This window comes from Trachypithecus francoisi, unplaced genomic scaffold, assembly GCF_009764315.1.
Source record: "Trachypithecus francoisi isolate TF-2019V2 unplaced genomic scaffold, Tfra_2.0 Lachesis_group7, whole genome shotgun sequence".
NCBI classification, from domain to species: Eukaryota; Metazoa; Chordata; class Mammalia; order Primates; family Cercopithecidae; genus Trachypithecus; species Trachypithecus francoisi.
The window spans coordinates 55,201,526-55,218,679 of record NW_022681472.1 but is presented as its reverse complement, the minus strand read 5'-3'; the positions used below and the strand labels follow the sequence as shown (position 1 = coordinate 55,218,679).

Sequence of the window (17,154 nt, the reverse complement as noted above, 5' to 3'; positions counted from 1 at the left end):
ACAGAAAGATCCCAGAATATCTAATACATTTTAATAGTTGGAACAGAAGCTGTGATAGATGGGCAGCCAAAGATCATGTGCACTATAATACAGGTGCAAATTAAGGATGACAGCATGAATTGGCAAGAAAAGCTGCAGCTCACCTGAGAGGCACAGGAAGAAGGAAGTCTGTCTGGCATCGACTCTATCTAAAAAAGCCTCCCAGTTGAAGACAAAGATGAAAATGCTGAAAATTCAATAAGCAGTTCTCCAACAGTAGTGAAAACAAGGATGAAAAATAAGTGAAGAACGTGTTATTGAAGAAGAGACAAGTGCAAGAACTGGAGCTGTAAACAGAAAGGGAAATGGAAGAAAGAATAATAACTATAGAAATCCCTGAAGTTCTGAATGAGCAGTTTCAGGGTGATCGTTACTACATTAACAGAAGGAAACAGTTAATGAAACTTCCATGACAGACCAACATCATAATGATTTTGGAGTCCTACGAGAAGCATTTTGCTATCAACACAGTTTTTTCAGCCAATGAGAGGCCCTGCCACCATCACACTATGCAGCACGCCAACATGAAGGTGCATTATATCCCAGCAGAAAAGAATGCTGACCTTTGTAAGGAGATGGTGGATGGGTTAAGAAGAACCTTTGATTACACTACCCCATCAGGTATAATCTATCCATGGGAATAAGCTCGGTATAAAAAGGTTGACTTCATCTAAGTGTTTTCTTTCAATTAAGGAAAGCATCACAGACAATAAAAGGAACCAGGAGGAGCTCTCTCCCAGCCCACCTTTGTTGAATCCATCCACACCACAGTCCACAGAGAGTCAGACAACCACAGCTGAACCAGCCACCCACAAAAGGCACAAAGCTAAGCTGGAAGCATTGCAGGCTCTGAGGCGGTCCACATGCCACACCACCAACTGCAACAGGCTGGCTGAGAGCAGGCGTCACTTCACCTAAGTGCCAGCAGCAGGCCACATCGACCAGCATGCTCCAGGCTGCTCCTGAACCTGGAGAAGAAAACACCTGTGCATCATCTTCAACCTCTGCCTCCTGGCAAGGAAGAAAGTGCTGCATTTACTGGTTTTGAAGGGAAAAGAACTAACTAAATAAATGAGGTCCTCTCATGGAAGTTTGTACCTGATAATTACCACCCAGGTGACCAGCCACCTCCACCTCCTTCACATTTACGGGGCACAACATTTGCTGTGACTTTTGGTAAAACTTCCAGAAATCCTTGGAAAGAGGTCCTAGTCTGAGAAGAATCTGAAGGCTTTATTGAAACACTTTGATCTTTTCTACAATTTTTAGCAGAATACCATGATGACTTCTTCCCAGAGTTGGCTTATGTTGCTGTCTGTGAGGCATATTACAGCACCTAGAAACTCCCAGGAATTTATTAAAGTGTTCGTGAGTCTGTAACAACAACTCCTCCATCTAGCTTTGCACTCTGGGTTCCAACTAACAAGGCAGTGGGTCTTATTTACCCAGAGCACAAAAGTAACACCCACGTGGGGACTCTGGCAGAGGTGGGCCCTGTTGTTTGAGTTGCCCACATAACTGTAGTTATTCTGTTAGGAATTACTTCCTGGGTGTCTGAAAGTGTTCTGACAAGATACTTGCTACTAAGGAGGCTATCTGTGATGGCAGAAAAAAAGGGCAACTGTGTTCACAGTGAAATGTTCATGAAAGTATACATAGGTTAGGCCATTTCACTAGATGTTGGAGTTTGTAAGCAGAAACCACAATGTTTTGTTATTTGTTGGCATTAAACAAAATTTTTTTTTGCAAATTATTTTTATTCTATTGATGAGACTGAGCAACTCTGTCCAACAAATTTTAGTTTGTATTTGGAAACCACAAAGTAGTCTAAAAGTATTGTAGAGAGGATTGATATTGAAGGGGGGAAAAATGCAGCTATACATTTGCTTCTAACAGTGAAACATGATTTTTGGTGACATAAAGAAAGCACCGCCTTTCTTGTTTGAGCTTTTACAGCATACTTTGTTGTGCAATGTTATGGTTCCCTTTCTGTAAAACATTACTTTTAGCAACCTAAATACAGCCTGTCTTATTTGAAAAAAACTGGAAAAAAAAAAAAAAACTGACGTGGTTTGGATCTGTGTCTTCACCAAATCTGATATCAAACTGTAATCTCCAGTGTTGGAGGTGGGGCCTGGTGGGAGGTGACTGGATCATGGGATGGATTTCTCATGAATGGTTTAGTGCCATCCCCCTGTGTACTGTCCTCATAATAATTAGTGAGTTCTCATGAGATCTGGTCGTTTAAAAGTACATAGCACTCCCTCTCCATTCTCTCTTGCTCCTACTCCGCCTCCACCTTCCCCCACAATTTTAAGCTTCCTGAGGCCTCCCTAGAAGTCAACCAGATGCCAGCATCATGTTCCTGTACAGCCTACTGTGAGCCAGTCAAACCTCTATTCTTTTTTTTTTTTTTTTTTTTTTTTTTTTTTTTTTTTTTTACCAGTTACCCAGTCTCAGGTATTTCTTCATAGCAATGCAAGAACGACCTAATACAAAAACTCTTCCAACTTAATATTGAATAAATGTTCAAAAGAATACAGATAGCAAACAAACCAAAACATGCAAAACAACATGAAACTTAAATATTTTTAAAATGATATATATATACTAAAAGTATTTACAGGCACAGGAATAATAATCACTAACTTTAGAATAGTGCCCAGCTCTGATATGGTGAAATAGGAGAAAGAACATCATGAGGAAATATAAAAATTGACTTTCTTTTTGATCTGGGATACTCATTATATTATTCTCTATTTGCATATCTGACATACCTCATAATAAAAAGGAAAAGAAATAACCACTGATCTACCACAGACAGAGTGGGAGAATACATGTCTTCCTGTAGTGGACCTCATTATTAACCAAAGATGCTAAAATTTTATCATGGTAACAACCTCTGTTAATTAATAAAAATTATAAGAATGCCCAAGCTTCAAAACTATAACATTCTGCAACATATAAAGGATTGAGAGACACTGAATTTCAAAATAATGCTTCCATGTACAAGCAACATAAGGTAACAAAATAATGTGACATTGTTTTCATTAACATTGAATCCATTTTTATATGCCAGGAAAAATAAAAGCTAAAATTAAATATAATGTGCTTAGAATAGGCTTTAACATGTGAATCACATACCGTCAATACTGTCAATTCTTAGAACTCAAATCTTATTTTCTTAGTAAGTATATTTATATATATTTTGAAATACAAATATATCCTTGTAGAAAAATATTCTGTGGGTACCCTAACAGATTACAGAAAAAGAAAATAGAATATAGTATGCAAGAAATAAGTACAAAAACCTCATGAGATAAAGACCTAAAAAAATGATGAGATACACTATGTTCAAGGATTAAAGACTCAATATTGTCAAAATGTCCATTTTGTTCCTCAAGATTATCTACAAATTCAGTGAAATCCCAATCAAAATTCTAACAGGTGCTTTTAATAGAAACTGACCAGTTGATAACAAAATATACAGAGAAAACAAAAAACATATAGTAGTTAACATAATCTTCTTAAATAGCAAAGTTAGAGAACTCATATTACCTGATTCAAAGATTCAGTATATAGCCACAGCAAACAAGACCATGGTAACTGGCATGACCATGGACAAACAGATTAAAAAACCAGAATAGAATTCCAGAAATAAAATCATGCATATGTTGTCTATCGATTTTCAACAAACATGCCAGGGCACTGAATGGGGAAAGTCTTTTCAACACACAATGCTTTAATAGCTGGATAAACAAATGAGAAAAAAATCCAAAAACTTGATCTCTACCTCACAACTATTCATAAAAGTTCATTTTTTGAATCACAGAATTAAAAGCTAAACTATAAGGCTTTTAGAGAAAAATATAGAAGGATATCCTGGATTTCTCAGAGAAGTCACAAAAAGCACTAATCATAAAAGCACAAATCATTAAAAAATTGACAAATGTGACTTTACCAAGGTTTTAAAATTGTATTCTTTGTAAGACATTGTTATGAAAAAGAAAAAACAAGGAAAAGACTAAGAAAATATATTATCCACACATATAGCTGACTTGTATTCAGAATACATAAGGAACTCTTACAATTCAATTAAAGACAAACCATTAACATAAAATGGGCAAAAGACCTTCAAGTATTTTAAGACACTTCACAAAGGAAGGTATCTGAAATGCCAAAAGGATGAAAAGATGATTATTATTAGTTACCGAGAAACACAAATTAAAACAAGAATGAGATATCATTTCAAGCTTAGTAAAACATAAAATGACTACACCTAATATTGGCAAAGATATGAATGGAACAATGTAATTCTCATTGTAACACACATTGCTGGTGGGAGTGTTAAGTCATATAACTACTTGGAAAAAAGGTCTAATAGTTTTTTATAAAGTTAAACATACACCTACCTTATAATAACAATTCCACTTCTAAATATGTATGCAACAGAAATGACAATATATGTCTACAAAAGGCTTGTAAAAGAATGTTATAGCAGGTTTAAACACAATAACCACAAAATAGAAATAATACAAAATCCATCAACAGTAGAATGAAGTAGTAAACTGTACTGTATCCATACAATGGAATATTATTTGGTAATCAAAAACGATAAACTACTAATACACACAAGACAAATGATTTCAAAAACACTGTGTGAAACATTAGACACTGATACATACATATATACATCCAGAGAATTATTCTGAGTGAAAAAAGCCAATCCCAGAAAGGTTATATATTACATGACTATTTACATAACATTCTTGAAATGACAAAATTGGAGACATGGAGACATTAGTAGATGCCAGGGGTTAAGACTTGGGGTTAGAGTGGATGGGGGGGGGGGGGGGGGAAGCAGAAGGAAAGTAGATGTGGACATAAAAGGGTAACACGAGGGATTCTTAAAGTCATGAAACTATTCTGTATCTTGACTATGGTGGTAGGTACATAAATTTACATATGTGATAAAAACTACATACAAAATTAAAGTATAAAAAAATAAAAAATAAAATAAGAAAAAAAAAAAAAACTACATACAATTAAATACATACAAACCCAAATGAATACCAGTAAAGCAGGGGAAATCTGAACAAGATCTATGAATTGTATCAATGTCAGTATCCTGGTTGGGGTATTACATTATAGTTTTGTGAGATGTTATCATTAAGGAAAACTGAGAAGAAGATACATAGGATCTTTCTGTATTATTTCACACAACTGCATGTGAATCTACATAATTATCTCAAAAGAAAAGGTTTAATTAAAAGAAAGTAAAGTTTAAAAATCACCATATATGTGGTCTTTACTTTTCATGCACATCTTTCTCCAAAAACAGATTTCCTGGGCATTAATTTTACATGTCCCTGACCCCCTTCAGATAAAAACAGTTTTAAAACGTAAGAATGTTACATTTCTAAATGTCAGATTCTAGTCTAAAATATATAAACTACAAAAATTCAAACTCTCATTACAAAGCTGCCACTAACCTAATACTATTTAAATAGACAAAGTACTATTATTTAAAAAGATTTCTGATACTTACATTTCTGAAGAATTATGATTATTCCCTCATGTAGATAAAGCACTATCTGAAGTCTAAGCTCTTCTCTAAGTAGGCCTTGGAATCATTTTTCTACTTCATCATTAAGAAAAATAAGCAACACTATTATATTTGACCACCCTGCTACAAAAACACGTGAGCCAACTCTTTTTCCTTTCCTATCAACATGAGATTAATGCAATACCAGTAGAATTTCAACATAAATAAATAGACAAGAAAGTGTTATTAGAAGCCTGATATTTTAAAAGTTTAGAATTCATATGGGAAATTTAGAAGAAATTTTATTAGGGAGAGTCCGGAAGAAAATGAATAAAGTCTCTTAATCTTAAACTTTTATCTTGTTTTCTGTACTGTGCTTTTAAGGATGTTCTGAAGAATAGCCTATGACAGTACATAAAGCACTGAACTGAGGATTCAGAGTAAGTGTAACACTGACTTTACAAGTAAATTACTGTAAACATCCTTTCCACACTGTACCTCTTGGGACACTCAGAGAATGTACTGAATTAACTCTTTAGAATATATAAAAGAATATTTTATTTGATCTAAAACACTTGAACTGATTGAACAAAAAAAAATTAACTGTTCTCTTACTTGCATAAAGTGGACATATCTGAAAAGATTAATATTGTAACTACAAATCTTAACATTAATTCCTGATTTTTCTATTTCCTTGCAAATACTTGAGACTTGTTAAAAATAATCATTTAATCCAATTATCTCAGGTTTACTATTTAGCCATTTTCTTTATGAACCACAAGACAAATACTGAAAAAATGTAAGTCACAGTCTATTATTTAAATGATCCAATGAGTCTTTACACTGAGTTCACCTAATATAGTTTTGGATGACAGAACATAAGACTGGCCAAATTTCTATTTAATTTATCAATATAAGAAACCCCATTAAATTCATAATTTTCTACAATAAATAAAAACAAAGCTCAATTTTAATATATGTTGCTGGAGCAGCCAAAATGTTGTTACAAAGATACTCAAATTTCTGAAAAAATGATTTTGAGATAAATTTTTTAAAAATTCCTTGAACAAAACAGAATGTACACTATACTGTGTTAAGTATTCCTTTATCTTAAATTACTAAAGTTATCCTTATGTAGTTACAATGTTGAACTCCAAATACAATTTCTTGTCAACCACCTATAAAATGCTGTAAGATCATGCAATGTATTCTTCTGTCTCATGTAAACATGAAATACTTTAAATTAAATTTCATTATTTTTGCAGCAGCTTTCAGATTTCATTTCCATCCTTAAATTTTACAATTTAACCTACACCAAACAACACCAAAGTCAAAACATACTAAGAAGCTTATTATATTGATTTGTACAAAAATGCACAAATACAACCTACATGTTTCATATGTTGTTAATATAACTATCCAACTGGTTACAGGTTATATTTTAATTGTTTTCTTGATTTACTAGTCAAGTATCACTTTTTTAGCAATTCCCAATTTTAAAATTGATATTCCAATTCAACTACTAGTAGTGTTTATGCTAATGAGAACATAAGTCTATCTAAATGTTCCTTATAAAGGGATCTTGGTTGCCCTACAGCTCTAAACTGCAAGATTCTAGAAGTAGTGTATAAGTAGTGTTGCTACAGAGGCCGACAGTTCTATAGTCATTTACCTGTCAATGTAGTAGCTACTGTAGTAAATGACTAGTGAGTAATGCGATGACAAGCAACACTACTTAAAATGAACAGGTTGATCCCTTAAGTAAGGTTTTCTAAGCACCTTATAGGACCAGTGCATTGTTTAAGAACAACCACAACAAGTAAATTGCCAGCATTGTTTCATTTAAGTTTAAATTTTCTTCTATAGGTCTCATTCTCTGCCACAAACCAGATAAGTAAAGAGTTTAGTGGAACCATCCATCCTTATTCTGAAAAGAATACAAAAAAATTAGAGGAAATTCAATGGATATTTCATAAAATTATCTGTGATTAAACAATCTGAAGGAAAGTATTTTAATGTACATGAGAATGAAGCTGAAAGGTGAAGGAGCAATTCTTACCAGGAATACAAGGAATTTTCTTTAAGAGACTCAACTTCACCTAATACTCTAATGCAATAAAAAACTAAATTCAATCCTAAATTGCCTTAAGACAATGGGGGACAAAAGAAATAACATTTTGCTTAATGGCTTTAGATACTAAAAAAATGATACCATGGGTACTTGGAGACTCTCTACAAGCCACTAAGAAACAAGATATTGATAGTTTCAGTTCTGGTTGAAGACAATGACTAGATAAAATAACTTGGTACCACTATAACATCCTTCTAATCCTCCACTTTTCAACCCAGCACTCCATTATCTCACAACTTAGAAGGTAAGAAAAAATTAAAATATAGATGGTAAGTGCTTAGATAAACAAAATTGAGGGAGAAAAGCGGGAACACTTAAGAAACAATTGATTCAGGCTAGGAGTAGGGGTAAGGGAAGACAGGGAGAAGGTTAACGGAAGGAATAATACATGAGCTTTAGGTCAGGGACAAGAAACAACTATATTAAGTGATGGTTTGAGAAAGTGAAATCCTGTTCCCTGACTCTGGTTCTTTATTCAGTACTGGATTAAATTCCTGAATTCTGCTTTCTCATCCAAAGTCTCAACCTCCAAATTGAAAATATTATTAAAATTACATACCCCCATCACTGGCCTTATCATTCATTCTCCGTGAATGGCATAATATAATAGCAATGAGGATAATACTATTTTTAATATTATATATATGATCAAAAGTTTTAATAAGGGGTACTTAACAGAAAACAATTCTAGTCCAGTGTGTTCTGGAATAGTAGCCCGAAAATAACTAGTCCAAACAACATGTTCAAATATTTAAAGACAATTTTAAATTCTCTTCTAAAATCCATGGAAGACATGCCTCTCCAAATAGGCATCTCAAAGGAGTTAATATATATTACAGAATAAAACATATACTCTAAACAGTGACTCTCAAATACAGCACTGTCTGGAAACATTTTTGGTTGTTACATTTCTAAGAGTGCCACTGGTATCTAGTGGGAAGAGGTCAGGGATGCTACACAATATACAACAATGTATAAGACAGGATTATGTGGCCCAAAATGTCATTCACACCATTGTCAAAACACCATGCTTGAAAGGAATACTGAACACTATCATTTATTTTATCTATTTTATTTTTATTTGCTGTTAGAATCACTGTGTTGCAGTCTCTTATTAGCATCTGTCAAGATGATAAGAATGACATTATTAAGTGAAATCCTAGAGGAAATATATTTGTAGGAAAAACAGAAAGATAAAGTTCACTGAGAATGCTTAGTGGTTATGTTTAATGTAATCCACTATAGCTGATGGCTCAGAAAGAAGTAAGTTGCTTCAAAAATGAAACTGGCAATAACACTCAAATATATCAATTTTATTTATAAACTGGAATTAACAGGGTTTTTCCTCTTAAAGCAGATGGATTTCCTTGAACTACTAAAAACAAGCATTGGATGTCAAGGTAAAAAAATGTAGACATAAAATTCTGATCCGCATTCCCTAAGGTGATTTTGTCAAAACAAAATATATAGACCACCACAATGTTCTTCCATAATACCTTAAAAATGTAACTTTTCAAAATTAATAATCTTTCATTTTACTAAACACATGCTTGAATATAAGCATTGATTGTAATATACTATAGTTGCTTTTATTGAAATGAATCATTTTTTCAGAATACGCCCCAAACTAAAATACGGGGTTTATACCTATCAAAACAAAGCCAAGAGAATTAAATTTTCACTCAATATGTTTCACATAAAAACAGAAAGATAACATTTCACAAGTTTGAATACTTTAGAAGTCTATAATCCAGAAAGAGTCCAACTGGAAGGAATCTTAGAAATCATCATGAGCTAGACTTGTCAAAAGAGGGTACTTATATATATAGGCATATACAGTGGTAAGCTAAGAAGCACTCAAATGAAAAAATAAGCACAGTAGGTCTTAGTAGATGAGCAACTTAATCTAATAACTAGGGGGAGGAGAGATAAACAAACAGAATGCATTGTGGAGTAGGTCAAACTTACAAAAATTTTTAATCTAAGAGACGTAAAGTAGATTTTCCTTTTGTAGCTGCTTGCTTTGGGCTGGAATTTTTAGAGGTATGAATTCACACTCTTCTTCTACTGCAAGGATGTAGCTGAACAAATTGAGAGCTCCTCACAAGATATCAAAGAATACTTTGATTTAAAACACTCAAACTGAGTGAAAAAAAATTAACTGCTTCTTTATTTGCATAAAATAGCCATTTCATAAAAAGACCAACGTAGTAACAAAAATCTTAACTTGTCAATTCCTGATTTTTCTATCTCCTGGCAAATACTTAAGACTTGTTGAAAGTTATCTTATCCAATCATCTCAGGTTTAAAATTTAGCTATCTTCTCCTACAAGACACCTATATCACCAAAGTTGGAAACAGAGAGTATCCAGGTCCCACTAAACCTTTCAGGTTGCCATTTGTCCTTGCTTCCCCTACTTCGTATCTGTTTTCCCAGCTCAACTTCCTGCCTTGCTAATCTCAGGTGACAGCACCAAGCACAAAAGAAATAGTCCCCACAGAATTTTTTTAAAACTCCCACAATTGAGTATGGAGAAATCTTTATAATAAATCTTTTCTATCAGCAGTCCCGAACCATTTGGCACTAGGGACAGGTTTTGTGCAAGAAAATTTTACCACGGACTTGGTTCAGGGATGGCGATTGTTTCAGGATGAAACTGTTCCACCTCAGATCATCAGGCATTAGATTCTCATGAGGAGCGTGCAGCCTAGATCCCTCGCATGCGCAGTTCACAATGGGGTTTGCTCTCCTAGGAGAACCTAATGCCATAGCTGATCTGACATGAGACAGAGTACAGGTTTTGCTTGCTAACCAGCCACTAACCTGCTGTGCAGCCTGGTTCCTAATAGGCCATGGAACCATTTTGGTCCACGACCCAGCAATTGGGGACTTCTGCTTTAAAAGTATATCTCCTAGGGGTTCTGCTTCTTTAATTAAATCTTGAATGATAGAGAATTTCTGTAAGGTATATTTTATGTATTGTTTGAGAATATTCTGTTACATTATAAATCAAGAAAAACAGGATAAGACTCACAAGAAATGTTAACCATAGACAGCAAGTAAACTAGCATCTTATGAGATACAGATAGAAATCATAGAAAGTGTGAGTAGGCAAAGTAGCTTATGAAACAGCAGTGATCATAAAATGTGTTAAATATAGAGAGTAAGTTAGTCATCTGTAAAGTGGGCAGGGAGTACATAAACATTCCATGCCACCAGATTCAGATAGTGTAGTCTTTCCCATCCACTTATACAGTATCCAAAGTGTGTTGACTGCCCTATCTCTAGTCTCTTGCCTGTACCTTGTGTTCTAATTAACCTCATGTGCTCTTTCCATCCCACCTGTATAATATCTTATGTGTGTTGACTACTCTATCTTTCTCACCATGCTTCTGCCTTGTGTCTGATTAATCTTGATTGTGCTCTGATGCAAATTTTTGTATTTATTTGACTGGCTAACTGGCATTTATTTGACTGACTACCTATATTAATTATTAATATATTAAATCTAAATACTACATTAATGTACATTCCATCTTGAAAGTGAAATCCCAAATAAAATCACTGTTCTTTAATAATAGTTAGTCATTGGTAAACTTCAAAAGTCAAATCGAATTGGGCTGACTCAATTTCCTGCAGTTGCCATTCTACCCAATTAGGTTGACTGCAATTCTGTGTTTTTTCTTATCTAAGACACCATCAATCATGACATACAATTATTTTACATGTACATAGAATTAGAAGACCCAAGGGGTACACCTTTGTTTAAGATTAAAGAGAAAAACTCTTCGAAGTAGACACAAATAGGAAGAAAACTCATAAACTAATCTTTGTACTAGGTGGAGGGTAGGGGAAGAAATCTCATAAAATTGAATCCAAAACCCAGTATTAACAATTATGGCAGTCTAAATTCACACTATCAGTGAAATCCAAAAATCATCTAACAAATAACTTAATTCAAAGTGGTCTCATGTGTCTGAGATGACTGCCAGAAGCAAACACAAACTCCCTCTATCGGAGCTGAACTTCAACTGAGGCCAGTAGTAAGAGGCCATTTATTTTCAGAAAAGTTAAAGTATGAAAAAAGTATCTCAAAATTGATAAAATAAATTGTGATGAATGATATATTTGTAGGAGACTAACAAATAAATGAAATTTATTAATATGCAGGGATAGCTGGGCATGGTGGTTCATGTCTATAATCCCAGCACTTTGGGAGGCTGAGGTGGGCAGATCGCTTGAGCTCTTGAGTTCGAGACCAGCTTGGGCAATGTGGCAAAACCACATCTCTACAAAAAATACAAAAATTAGCAGGGCAGGAGAGCCTGGGAGGCAGAGGCTGCAGCAAGCTGAGATTGTGCCACTGGGCAACAGAGCGAGACTCTGTCTCAAAATTAAGAAAATAAAAAGTTACCTAGAGATGATGGATAGAAATTCTGCCTTATTTCAAATGATTTAATTTTTTTTCATAAACTACTTACTTACCAATTAGACAAATACACATATAGAAGAGGACACTGTTTAAGCTCTCCCTAAGCTTAGAATATAGTTGGGAAATAAGATACTCATATCAAACATAAAATGTAAACAACACAAATTTATTCACTCAATACATATACTGAGTACCTATTGCACATGCCTGTTTTTTCAACCAGCGTTCCTCATCTAAACCCCAAAGCACAGAAAATTATTTGAGTCACTATCTTCACAATTCTTCCAATATAATACATTATTTTTTTTATGCACAGAAGAGAAGCAAATGCAGTAAGAAATTGCCAAGAAGGAAAACAGAAGAGTAAGAAATAATTTTTGTTTTCGATAAGCTGGTTACAAGGGTATGTAAGTAAACCAATCATTAAGGTACAGCTTTGGAAGTATTGAGAAATGACACCCAAAAAACATATCCTATGTGAAACAAATACATAATTTAATCTGGGCAAAAATCTAAAGAAGAAAAATTTATTTTGGTTGAGATACTAAGGGCCGTAAAAGGAATGCATGATACAAATATTTGGAATGTAGATGCAAAGGGATAAAATAAAAAGTATTAAAAGAGTTGATGGGCATTTATATAAAGACCTAAACAGGAAATTAGCTGATACTTGAAAGTTGATATGTCTGTTTCTTCCCAAAAGTGATCTTTTCTCTAAGAGGAACTAACAAAAACATCTTGACTAGGTCCTTGCCAATCATGGAAAATAATGTTAAGGGAACTAAATAATAACTCTCCTCTGAGATGCCAGATTTAAGTTGATTGAGATTTTAGCTTGAGCTACAGATATACACAGATAAGAATTACACTGTTAAGGTTGCTTTGAATAATACATTTCACAAAATTGCCTTTGATGGGGAGGTACCATTTACTTAGGAGGTAGCATTCTGAAGAACAAATAACAATGAAAACAGTTTGTTTCACTAAGTTAGACAGCATATGAGCAGTTGCAAAGGATGAAACATTTGAATTTTATATGATAGTCTGGACAATTTATAGAGAATGAGTGAAAGAAGGCAAAATTAGCAAGAAAACAAAGTATCCAACCAATTCTGTGATTGATGGTGAGAAGTTAGTCTAAAGCAGGGTAAGTGGAAATAAAAAGCAAAAGATGAATTTGAGAGAATCTTGGCCGAGCACAATGGCTCATGCCTGTAATTCCAACACTTTGGGGGGCCCAGGTGAGAGAATTGCTTGAACCCAGGAGATTGAGCCCAACCTCATCAACATATTGGAACTTTGTATTTTTTTTCTTAAAGGAGAGAACCTCAAAGAATTTTAAGACCTGTTAACTAATTGGACAAGCAATAAAACATAGATTAAAATATGTCATTAGCCATTTGAGAACAATAATGCTAGCCTACCTGTTCAGAACCTCAATGAAAATGAGAATGATTATGAAGTGTTTTTAGATTTTATCTAAAAGATACCTTAATGTGATCATACAGTGGAAGGAGAAGGAAGAGCCTTTAATTAAAAATAAAATATCACAATGCAACAATTTTTAAAACTATATATAATCTTTGTAACTAGATATAATCCACAGAACTGACTACATTATAGTAACAAGTCTTAAAATTCCCCTCAATATATAAACAATTGGTTCTTTTCTTTAGAATACAAGATTCAAGGTAATCTATACCCTTGTGCTCTATCACTTGAAATACATGATCAACAAAAACGTTGAAAATATATCTTACAATTAATACCCTTTAAATTAAACAGCCATATACGTGGCTTTCAAACTTTCCTAGGAGCAGGACATTTTTTCTTTTTTTCAAACAAAATCTCATGGAGTAGTTCAACAAATAAATCAGAAAGAAGGGAGAGCTGCTTTGATACAATCTAGAAGCAAGGGGCCAGAACCCCAGCCCTATGAAAACACTAAGAAATCTTTCAGCTCTGCAAGCAAAGTTTTAAAATAAAATTAAACGGGAAAAGGAACACAGTACATTGCTTTGGTCCAGTGGAATAAAATCCGCATAACTAACGCTGGAATTAAATTAGCTATCTGATTGAGGGATCAAAATATAGAAGTGGAATGGGCAGCACTTAAAAGCTGAACAGAATAAAAAGGTTAATATTTGGTTAGAGTAAATAGGAGTAAATAGGTACTCAATAATTATTTACTTCAACGGTTTGAGAAAGTGAAAATTATCATGAGAGATTGTAATAGATTAATTACTTTCCCATGTTCATACTGCTGCTTGGCTTCTAAGCCTAGGTTTCAGAAAGAGTTTGATCAACTGCTGAGTTTAAATGATTTCCTACTGCTTTTATCTTTTAGTAAAGCTTCTGCCTACAAAGACCTCCCCCAAGAATCATGGAGTATGAACTATATGATTGCTCATATCTGGATGCTTGTAACTCAGCCTGCATTCATTACTTCACCCCATTAACATTCCACACTGGGAGTCCTTTGCCAGTTTTATGAGGCGAAACCACAAAATGTCAGGTTAACAAAATCCTCACATAGCAATTTCACCTTAAAATACTGCCTGTCAAGGACTTGCTTCCAAGATATTCAATAAATCACTAACTCTATAAAGCAGGTTGCAAGTCAAATAATTACAATATTTTGCATCAGAGCACAATCAAGATTAATCAAAATACAGGCTAATTATTTAGAACCACAAGCTCATTGGGGAGGAGGAATACAGCATAATGTTTTCAAGTGTACTTGGTAGCCTATCTAAGTTTTAACTGTGCTTCGATAGGAGCCTATCTAAGTTATACTTAACTAAACTCTATTACTTCCATTCCCAAATGTTTAGACACTTGATTTGAGATGGCATGATATAATAGAGAGCTTTGGGGTATAAACATATTGGTTCAATTCCTGATTGTGCCACTTATTAGTTATGTTTCTTTGAGATGGTTAATAAGCCATATTGCAATATATTACGTAAGCCTGTTTTCTCAATGCAAAAATGAAGGAGTTCTTTCTTCATTGGGCTATTCTGAGTTTTTAAAGATGTAAGAAAATAAGCACCAACCATAGTATCTGGTAATAATGTTCAATAATTGTTAGTTTCCTTCCCTCTATCCTTTGTTGAGACAGAAAATGACCAACTTTTGTAAGAGTCACTGTTTAAAACTCTTTATGCTCCCTGAGAAGATGACTAAGAAATCTCTGTCTCTATAACTACCATCATGCAACTAAAAGTGTCACAACAGGTATGAAAGGAAAAACAAAGTGAAAGTTTGTTGTGTATACATCAGTGAACACGTATCTATTAAACACATTCACCTATACGTCCTCCCTTGCTCAACAGGAACGAAAGAATATGAACTGGCCAAGCCTGTCTACCCCACCCTCTAAGGTGAAGATCTCAGTCGGTCATTCCTACTATTTGGCTCTCTTGTGATAATTATTAAACAGTGTTGGATAACTATGTCCTAAGCAAGTAATTCACATTCTGATTCTGTTCTATAATTTTCTGATAAAAATTATTTGTACATCTTTTGTGACTTAGTACAGAGAGCAGAAGATAACACACATCAGAAAGAATTATCAAGGAATTAAGACAATCATGTTTAAGAACTATACTTTATGTGTTTCTTGTGTCCTTGTTTCTATCCTAATGATGATTATTCCTTTTCTTTGCATCCATTCCAATTTCTTCAAATTCCTTTATAAATGCAGATACAAAACAGAACCGGGTAAGAAACCAAAATAAGGTTCTTGCAATAGCTAAGTCTTTGCATGTTTATACTTCCCATCTCCAGGAAAAAAATACAAAAATCTCTGACATAGACATGTGGATTGCATTCATGTCAAATTCCCAACTCAACATTTAAAGAGCAGTCACGCTGTCAATCTTAAAAGCAAAATAAGTCTAATGACCAACCCTCAAATTAAAAATGTACTTTTCTTTTCCTCGCTTATTCTCTTAAGGAATGATTTGTAGAATATTTTTATGTGCAAAATTATATTCATGCCTCAGAGCAACATAAAGAGCAGCAGTATATTATTGAGTTCTTGAAAACAAACAGAATCTCTACTCAGGAAAAAAAGCACTAGCCTTAATTAAGTGAAAATCTTAGTGATCTAGTAAAACCTAAATCTAGCAATTCAGTCTAATCTTACTAACTGAATACATTTTCATAGAGCATTTATACATTTTAATGACGCAGTTAGCTCTGAAGTGTTCCATGAAAAAGGTAGCTACTTTGCTCTATATTATTAGTAAACAGCAGTCAATTACAAATGGCTGTAGGAAAAGAACAAAGTTACACAAAGGAAAAGGCAAAAGCAAGGGCACAAACAACAAGGCTGCTCATCTGAAGGATACAACTAAAGGAAAACATGGTCTTTGGCCAGTGAGCAAACAGGTGTCTAATTTTATTGTATTCTGTAACACCTAATAGCAGCTTGTTTGGCTTCCTATAATTGTGACACACAAGGCAAAAATAGCCTTCCCAGGAATTTACATTTTTATACAACTCAAAGAAAACAAAAGTCTCGTCGGCCGGGCGCGGTGGCTCAAGCCTGTAATCCCAGCACTTTGGGAGGCCGAGGCGGGCGGATCACGAGGTCAGGAGATCGAGACCATCCTGGCTAACACGGTGAAACCCCGTCTCTACTAAAACATAAAAAAAAACTAGCCGGGCGAGGTGGCGGGTGCCTGTAGTCCCAGCTACTTGGGAGGCTGAGGCAGGAGAATGGCATGAACCCAGGAGACGGAGCTTGCAGTGAGCCAGGATCCAGCCACTACACTCCAGCCTGGGCGACAGAGCGAGACTCCGTCTCAAAAAAAAAAAAAGAAAACAAAAGTCTCAATTTCATTCCCACAGTCTAAGTTTTGGAACCTTTTAATTTCCAAAGAGATAGAAATGAGATTGAAGACAACTAAATATGTATTATGGTTAAATCATAATATTCTCAATATCCCATAATACATTTCTCATATAGTAGGAATTAAATGGTTCATAAGCTTACTAAG

At 34.3% G+C, this 17,154-nt stretch overlaps 1 protein-coding gene and 1 pseudogene across 10 annotated transcripts in view; one reads left to right on the top strand and one right to left on the bottom strand.

Moving 5' to 3' along the window:
* Window positions 1-17,154, bottom strand: part of VPS13B (vacuolar protein sorting 13 homolog B) — an 869,883-nt gene that overhangs the window by 552,332 nt on the left and 300,397 nt on the right. The window lies entirely within an intron of this gene.
* On the top strand, window positions 247-1,379 carry LOC117078868 (annotated as a pseudogene).